The sequence below is a fragment of the Mustela lutreola genome, chromosome 3, assembly GCF_030435805.1.
Source record: "Mustela lutreola isolate mMusLut2 chromosome 3, mMusLut2.pri, whole genome shotgun sequence".
Taxonomy (NCBI): Eukaryota; Metazoa; Chordata; class Mammalia; order Carnivora; family Mustelidae; genus Mustela; species Mustela lutreola.
Window position 1 is genome coordinate 169152218 of NC_081292.1, and position 8556 is coordinate 169160773.

General features: G+C 48.4%; 1 long non-coding RNA gene across 1 annotated transcript; it reads left to right on the forward strand.

The window, feature by feature from the left end:
- The first annotated feature begins 431 nt into the window (after window positions 1–431).
- LOC131827304 (uncharacterized) lies at window positions 432–7695 on the forward strand. The gene is made up of 4 exons (XR_009351970.1): window positions 432–590; window positions 3801–4110; window positions 5468–5600; window positions 7481–7695. It is a non-coding gene; the product is annotated as an uncharacterized LOC131827304 (long non-coding RNA).
- The last annotated feature ends 861 nt before the right edge of the window (window positions 7696–8556 follow it).

Below are 8556 nucleotides of genomic sequence, written 5' to 3' on the forward strand. Positions count from 1 at the left end.
GAGGAGGCCATGCTGGGAGGAAGGAGAGAACCTGAAGGAAACAAGGGTGTAGAGCATGAGTTCGCTAAAGGAGGTGACAAGATGCCGCTGCTGAGGTTCTGGACGTAGGATTTATCTGGGTTTGGCAGGTGGGTGTGACCAGCAGCTTGAAACCTGCATGCGGGAGGAGGAGGTGTGAATGAGATCACCAGAAGGCACTCACTCAGATGTGCTGGTGACTCTCCTGCTGGATGTCGCCGAGCACACATAGCGTCGATGCACGCACATTGCAGAGCATTTGACTGCAAACAAAGGCGATCTTACTAAGCACAGGGTTCTATCATCTACTTTTCCACTCAGCAATAGATTGTGAAACTCATGAAGTCATGCCGTAGTCATCGTTCCAAGTCTGACTTAACACGATAAGCATGTGAGTGAAGTGGACGGACTTAAATAGATTCATTCATTCATTCATCTAAATATTTAAGGAATGTTTCTGATGTGGCAGGCATTACTCTGGACGCTTGGGGTACACAGTGAACCAAACAAAGACCCCTCCTTTGTGGATGTTCCATTCTAGACAGACAACAGACACTGAACACGGCGATCAGGTGAGTAGGTAGAAGGTGGCTGGTGTTATGGGAAGAGAAAGCTGCGGGGGAAGGGCGGTGGGGAGAGGGGTGAGGTGGGTGACGGGGGTATTCTTGGGAACAGGGATGGGCAGGACTCATGGGAATGGGAGGTGTGAGCAGAACCTAGAAGGAAGGGCAGAGTGGGGGTGCTATTCATGGAGAGAGGTCATGATGGAGCTGGGGGGACAGAGTAGGGCTGGGGGGAGACACAAAGGTGACATTATTTTCACGTGTGGAGTCCAGGTCCCTGAGAGATATCAAAAAAGGGGATATCTTGTGTGTGTGTGTGGGGGGGGGGTTAGTGTGTGGATCTAGAGCTCACAAGCAATGGTTGACCCGGAGAGAATGATTTGAACATTTTCACAAGATGATGCAAAGCAATGGTCCCCAAGCTTCAGCCATGAGGGCCCCAACCCCAGAAAGTCTGACTTGGTAGGTCTGGGGTGGGGTCCGAGAACTGGCATTACTAACAGGCTCCTGGTTGATGCTGTTGCTCCAGGGGCCACGCTTTGGGAATGACTAGGGTAGAGCAAAGGAAGCTGAGCTTGAAATTCTTAGGAGAAAGGCAAGTGGATGAAGAGGGCCTTCGAAGAGAAGGACAACGCTTCTGCTAGGCTGAGTGGTTTAGGCACGTGTTCTTTAGTGACAATTGCTGTAGCTGCTGGAAGGGACGCTCGAGTGGAACCTGCCTGTAAAGCAGGAGCCAGTTTTTCATTTTGTAGGATGATAGTTTCCTCTGAGCACCAACTGCTTCCTATATCATCACAAAAAAAATCGATGCCCTGGAAACAGCCCTTTAAGAACAGATTCAATCAGTATTTAATTACACTATATACAGATAGAACATAAAATATGAGGCAACGTAGCAGGAGCTGTTAAATACATAGCAGATTAAATATGTAATTCAGCAATGAGATACGACCACCCAAAGCAGAAATCATAAAAGCCAAATATTGGTAGGGTTTACTCTGCAGAAGATGACTTCAGTATCCCATCCCCAAACACATCCTATTCAAAAATAAAAGGTGACCAAGAAATTAAGAGAATTTCCAATCTATATATTTCCTATATATAATGAAGGGTCAATATTTTTAAAAGATTAAAAAATTCTTTGAAGTCAGTAAGAAAAAGGCAAACACTACAGTAGACAAAAGACAAGTAAGATTCTCAAAAGAAGACTTAAAAATTGCCAATAAATATATGTTTATAAAGATTTTATTTATTTATTCATTTGAGTGAGAGAGAGAGTGCAAGCAAGCAGGGGGAGGGGCAGAGGAAGAGGAACAGAGAGAGAATCTCAAGCAGACTCCCCACTGAGCATGGAGCCTGATGTGGGGCTCGATCTTAGGACCCCGAGATCATGACCTGAGCTGATACCAAAAGTCAGATGCTCAACAGACTGAGCCACCCAGGAGCCCCGCCAATAAATTTTGCTTTTACCTTGTGTTAAATGTTTTACATTTTATTTTTTTAAGTTTATTTTTTTAACTTAAATTCAATTAATTAACATATAATGTATAATTTGTTTCAGGGGTACTGGTCTTATGTAATACCCAGTGCTCATTATAACACACCCAATATTTTTTAAAGTACTTCTTTATTAATATTTTTAGGTATAGAATTAAAATAATAATCTTGGGCACCTGGGTGGCTCAGTTGGTGAAGCCGCTGCCTTGGGCTCAGGTTATGATCCCAGGGTCCTGGGATCGAGTCCGGCATCGGGCTCCTGCATTGAAGAATCTGCTTCTCCCTCTCCCTCTGCCTGCTGCTCCCCCTGCGTGTGTTCTCTCTCTATCAAATAAATAAAACTTTTTTGGGAAAAAAAAGTAGTAATCAAATTTTCACCTTTAAAAATTGACAGAAGGTTTTTTTGTTGCTGTTGTTTTGTTTGTTTTGTTTTTGTTTCAAACCCAGTATTCTGACAGGGGAATTGGATGTTGTGGAATTTTCCTGAGGGAAACATTTTTAATTCTTCAAGGCTGCCATATGTTTACAATAGGAAAAAAACTGGAAGTAAACTACATGTGCAGTAACGGGAGATTGATTTTTATAAATTATGGCACAGCCTTAAAATGGCCACGCTTGTAATCCTGGAAAAGGATGGTATAGAAGAAAACAGGTTGGGGTGATGGATGACCCCTCTCTTACCTGTTTGGTCTGCTGGTCCTGCAAGATGCAGCTCTGGGCAGTCACCTTTGACTTTCAGGAAGGATTAGCCTCTCCTTTGCTCTGATGGGAACTTGGACACTCATTTTAAGGGAGACCTGTTCACAGCGGACAACAATGATTTATTCATATTTCTGTTATTTGTAATGGACAGTGAACTTTCTCATTCTAGAGCGCATGTCTTCTTAATTTCTCATAAATCCCCTCCCCCAGCCCCTCTGTACCCAGCACAGCCCTTGGTCCTAGGAAATTACTCAAGACATATGTGTTGAAGAACAAAGGAAGGAGGTCATGCTGCATTTTTGTAGCACAGAACATGGAAGCTGGGATCCCCAGGGTGGCCAGGGCTCACAGGCTCCACTCGAGGTCAGAATCAGCTGGATGCTTCCAAAAGGAATGATTCCCAAGCTCCACCTCATATGAAGTAGGGGCCAAGAAATCTGCATTTCTAAACTCCTCATGCAGGTGTGGGTGATGATGCCAAACCAATTCAGGGACAAGAGCTGCCTCAGAGAAGCCCTGGGCAGAGCAGGTGCTGAGCTGAGCTGGCTGGAGATGGGAGAAGCCAAAGCAAGCGTTCGAAGGTGCATTGGGCGGCTGTTTGGATCTGCAGGAGGGGTACAGGTGGGCTTCTGGTAGATTCCGGCTGGGGGCTGCCTGCCCCATGACTCTAGAAGGAGCGTTTCCAGGGAGGCAGGACTGTGAAAGCCAATTGGGATTTCTGCTAGAGCTGAGACATTGATGGGAGGTGGCGGGGTGGGGGCGGGGTCTGTCCATCCAGCCTCATGAATGAGCATGAGTGAGACAAGAGGAAACTGGTTTGTTTGGAAGCTGCAGGACCCAGAGTCAGGGTGGTAGACAGAAGGTCTGCCTGGTGGCACTTACATTACTCCACACATGTCCCACCTCACAGTGACCACTGTGCCTAATGTGCCTTGGGTTTGCCTTTGGATTTCACGTATGTGCCCATTTTATTTTTATTTTTATTTATTTTTTTAAAGATTTTATTTATTTATTTGACAGAGAGAGATATCACAAGTAGGCGGAGAGGCAGGCAGAGAGAGAGAGAGAGAGAGAAGGAAGCAGGCTCTCCACGGAGCAGAGAGCCCGACGCGGGGCTTGATCCCAGGACCCTGGGACCATGACCTGAGCTGAAGGCAGAGGCTTTAACCCACTGAGCCACCCAGGCGCCCTGTATGTGCCCATTTTAAAGACAGCAATTGCAAAGCTGACCTGGAACAATCTCGGAATAATTAGTTCTACTTTACTGGATAATTTTGATCCAGTATCATGGGTTCGTCTGGTATAATCAAACAATTTGCTGCTGCAGAAGGTAAGTCACTTCTGGTAGTGGCTGTTCCCATCCCAGGGGCCCTGCTGCAGCCTCGCGTCCTGAGATATTAGGAGGAGCACAGGATGCCACCAGCTGGGCCCACACTTTCGTGTGAGTGTGCCCTTCCTGGAGAGGGTGAGGGCCCGCCATGACTTTCCTTTATGCCTGACACCTAGACGTAAAAATGTCCAATGATGTGGTCAAGCCTTGAAATAGGATGACTTACCATCTTTGGAGGAGAGAAGAGGATTTGTGCTCAGTTTGAGTCTTGCCTAAGAAACCGCTGCATGCCCCTGAGCTGGGCTCTGGGGGAGCCCAGAAATGTGGCAATGAGAGCATTGCCAGAAAATGGGCTTTCTGGAGTCTCTGGGTCTTGCTTCCTTAGGAGAACAGCTCTGTGATGCTCAGTCTGTGATAGGAGCTGCCGACAAATGAGGCCTATAGACTCTGAATCAAGTTCAAATCCTAATAGAATACCATTCAAGACCTCTTCTGCCCTGGCCTGGCCTTGCTCTAGAACCCTTCCTCCTCCTTCTCTCTCTCTCTGTGCCTTACACTACCCAGCAGGCAGGCCAGACAACCACTTTTCCCTAAGTGTGCTTTTCTACCCCTGGCCTTTGCACATGCTGGTCTGGCTCCCAGGGAACCCCTCTTCCACTCTGGCATTCCCAACCATTCACGACCCTATCCAAACATCAGCTCCTCCAAGCCATCAGCCTGTATCCTGGTGGCTGAACACAACCTCCCCATCCTCCAAACCCCTTTCTGAATTCTGTTCCTCTTTCTCACCCCACTCTGCCAGAAGGAGCAGGAGCTGTCCTGCCTTTACTCTGGGACCGAGATGTGCTCTCTGATGGCAGGGGCTCTGGAGAAGCGCCCCCAAAGCCTGATGGGAAAAGGAACCACCATTTGTAAGATGGCGACACAGGACGAAGGGCAGGATGGTGAAGGGGTGGGCTTTGGTAAGACTGGGCTCTTGAAAGGAAGGTTTGGAAATGCTTCCCGATTTTTACCAGCCCAACTATGAGACCTTGGGGATTGGTCTCCTGAGCTCCGCCCACATAGGGAAGGACATGACTAGATCTTATTTCCCCTTTTTTATTTATAAACTTCTGAGCAGAGAGACACACTGTTCATTCTAAACTCTTCACACATTTATCAGCTTCCCTCTACTTCCCACTGGTGATGACTCTTGAAAATGTGATAATTTGCTTTGCTGGGAGCCCACATTTTGAGCTCAGGATGTGTTTAAACTGTGATACTGGAGCTCTCCGTGGTAACACTCTCTTCCTTGCTCATGAAATGAGCAAGAACCTACATACATTAGTGAAATTCATTTTCTCTCGCTTCCATGCAGATTCTTACAGATTGCGTTTGCTGCTCCTTTTCTTTGCAAAAACGAAAGCCTACAACGGATGGTGAAGCCTTACATGTGCATCTGTTGCAGAGCTCCCCAGGTCGCAACAGTAGCTTCTGCTTCAACTCTTACCGTGCGTGTTGACAGATGCTTATCCTTGTGGTGCTTCTAGATTTTTCTCTGCCACGTGATAAAGCATGTTTTCCTTAGGCACTTTCCTTATTCTAGATCACTTCATAAATGGTCAACACATAAGAATACCATTATGAACACGTCAGCCTTCTTGGCCGGCCTCACTTTCCAGAAGACGCACAAAGAGGAAGATGGTCCCTGGTGGGCCTGCTTGTTTCCTCCCTTACCGCAACCTTACTGGGACACCTCAGTGGCTGTCCTAAGGACAAGCACCCACATGTGTCCATTCCTTGTCATGGTGTCATCACCAGCACACCAAGCTGAAACTTAGACATCCTTTGGTCCTTCTGTATGTCCTCTGTTGTCCAGGTTCCCTGGAACTTTTTGGATGGACAGGACATGGGCATGGACGCATCACAAGTCTGGGGCAGGCCAGGGTGTTTCTGACTGTTGTACTAATGGTGGGGTGACAGTTGCTCACATTCTGGATACATTTGAAGGTGGGCTGACAAGATTTTCTGGTGGATTGGATGAGAGGAGGGAGAGGAAAGAGGAATCAAGGGGGAGATGATTGCCTTGGCCTGATCCAGCTGGTGGAAAGTTTGGCCCTCACGGCTGTGGACTAGCTGGGGGAGCCATGGGGATGAAGCCCTCGAATGAGTTCAGTGTGGATAGGCAAGCTTGAGGTGCTTCAGAGACAACCACACAGAGATGAGGAGAAGGCTGTTTGGTCTATGTAGAAGGTGTATGCTCCAGGGATGAGACTGGGGCAGGACAAACACACTTAGGAGCCAGCTGGCCATTGGAATTGGCAATGGGAGGTCATCAGTGACCTTGACTAGGATGAATTTGGTGGAGTGGTAAAGAGAAGATGTTGGTGGTATGGGGTGCAGAGAACATGGCAGGTGCAGGCCAGGAGGCCTATCATGGACAACTCTTCCTAAGAACTTTGCTGCAAAGAGCAGGAAAATGGGTCTGGGGGTGGGGGGAGATGGGAGGTGGAGAGGTCTTTGGACGTGTTTGGATGATTTCTAGCATTTTGGCTCCTGACCCTGCCCTGCCTGCTGCTGTTCCCTCCAGTGCCCCAGAATGGCTGGTGCCCACGGAAGCTCGACCCTGGACAGGTTTAATGTGTATCCTTAGACTTAATGAGGCACCTCATTAAAGCTGACACAGCCAACCGTAATGATGCCTTGCGTCACAATTCAAAAATAACAACACTGCAGAACCCTTACCCAGTGCTTTGTCAGCTAATGAGCTCATCCTTAATGTGCCCCTTAATGGTGGACTTACACACCTTCTTCGTGAGGCAAGCACCTAGTTGAGGAAACACTGACATCGGGTGACACGGAGGGGTCCCAGGTTTGCAAAGCCAGTTCCTGGCCTTCCGTTCCCAACTGCTGATGCCTCCTCAGGCCACGGAGTGGCCCCTGTTGCTGTTCTGCTTCTGGCTGTGTAGTTGAGAAGTTGTCTTCCTGGGGGCGGGAGTGGGGATGAGAAGGAGCTTCAACAGTCTGGGTGCACGCAGTTGTGGGAGCTAGAGCCTGGGACATGGTTGGAGCACATGAGGATTCTGGAAGACTTCTTCCAGTGTGTGTTTGAGGGGGCAGAGTTGCAGTGCAATTCCGGGGTGTGAAATCTTTGCATATTCTTGTCCTGCACCCCCCACCCCACCCCATGCTTTCACACTTCCGCCCCAGCCAACACTTCCTAATGAGACCAAAGGACGAGCTTCGGTGCTGGTTTTAAACATCCACATTTTCATTATTTGGTTTTTAAGCAAAGTGCTTTAAAGAACATCTCTGGGTGTTGGGGCTGTGAAGGGCAAGGCGCACCTGCCCTTCGGACCACCAAGCCCCTCTGTACTGTCATTCTCCGTAGCTCGGGCCACAAGGCTGTGGTTCAAGAGGAATATGCCACTGCTTCCAGTGAGCCAAGAGCTCACTGCTCTCATGGACAGCTCACTGGCTGCTGGACGGCAAGAGAAGGGGACGTTTGTGGAAGAAAGCGGATTCTTTCCCTTTTCTGCTGGGAGAACTCTTCCCTGAGCTAAGGAGAACTTGACTACTATTACTATCCTCCAGGTGCATCGTTAATGGCAAGTAATTACAGTCATACTTGTCTTGAAGATAGAGCTGAAAAACCCTTCTATTATAAGTGAAAAGGGGCCTCCACCACTCCCCGTGTTGTCCACAAGCCTTGAGGCTCCCTTCACCAAGAGGCCAGTGCTGCTTCAAAAAGTTCCCTGGAGAGGGAAGCTGAGACTCTCTGCTCTTGGAGCAGACCCTGGCTTTGGCTGTCAGCACTTGCTGACACCCTGTGCAGCTGGAGTGGGGGTAGGGGGGGCTGCCTCCCCTGGTGTGTCTGGCCGGGCTGCAAGGAGGCCGTTGGCTCTCCCAGCTTCCCTGCCCTGCTTGGCAGGTCCGGCTTGCTGTATTGTCTATTTCCATGCTCTGATCTTAGGGCTGGAGTGGGGACACCTTCCAGCATTGGCTCTTCCCTGCCAGGTAGCGCTGGGAACCTCGCCTGCCGGTGAGCCTTGGGGGTGGTAAGGGAGCTCCTCAGCAGAGCCCTGGGGCATATATTTTCACCTTCTGAACAGACAGGGGAGACTAATGCATCAAGAACATCATTCTTAAGCAAGTAATGTCAAGCTTGCTACGTTCTTTCAGACTTTATGCTAAAAAAAATCCCAACCAAGGTCAAACAAGGTCATCCCAGAAATGAAGTGATTCAAGCAGGAAAATTTATCAAAAATCCTGCTTCCCTCCCTCCCTCTGTCCTGTCCTGCCTCCCTTCTTCTCACTCTTCCTCCTTTTCTTCCTTCCTTCCTCTTACATGGATATCTCCATGGACAGGTTATATAGAAAATTATCTTTTGCATCCCAAAGACAGAAGAAGGAAGTTACAAGCAGACTTCTACCATCCTTGTAGCTTTTGTTCCAGAGTCTGGTAGA